Consider the following 515-nt stretch of genomic DNA (forward strand, 5'->3'; position numbering starts at 1 on the left):
GTGCATATAATCCATTTACATTCAATGAAATTATCGACAAGTATAAATTGGTTGCTGTCATTTTGTTATGTGTTTTTTCATAGTGTTTCTGGTTTCTTGTTCCATGTAATTTTCTGTGCTGAGCTCATTATGTTTATTAATCTTGTTATCATTTCCTTTGTTGATATTGTTTTAGTATTTGCTAAATATTTGTGCTTTCCTCTTTCTTATTGTGATGTGAATGCTTATCATTTTTCTTTGAGGTTACCCTATGATTTATAATTTTCTCCCCAAGTTTTAGAACAGTCCATTCTATCTTGAAACTCTCTTGACTTCCTCACCATTTAGAAGTTCTGTAAGTACACTATTTTTCCCCTCTTTCTGGTTTGTAATTGTCCTCATTTGCCAACTGATGTCTCTGGTTCCCTGTTTACAATCTTGTAAGCTTATTTTACTTTGGATACTTCCACAACTGTCACACACAATAGTCTTGTAATCTTTAACTGCACAGAGCAGTTATTTGATTAAATTGCTTT

The 515-nt window shown here is 32.0% G+C and overlaps 1 protein-coding gene across 1 annotated transcript in view; it reads right to left on the reverse strand.

Annotated features, from left to right (window-relative positions):
• The window catches only part of LOC103192141 (disintegrin and metalloproteinase domain-containing protein 2-like), a 147,235-nt gene that overhangs the window by 47,241 nt on the left and 99,479 nt on the right, over positions 1–515 (reverse strand). The gene's annotated exons all lie outside the window — the stretch shown is intronic.

This window comes from Orycteropus afer, unplaced genomic scaffold (genome assembly GCF_000298275.1).
Source record: "Orycteropus afer afer isolate SDZICR_OR568_19922 unplaced genomic scaffold, OryAfe1.0 scaffold00024, whole genome shotgun sequence".
Taxonomy (NCBI): domain Eukaryota; kingdom Metazoa; phylum Chordata; class Mammalia; order Tubulidentata; family Orycteropodidae; genus Orycteropus; species Orycteropus afer.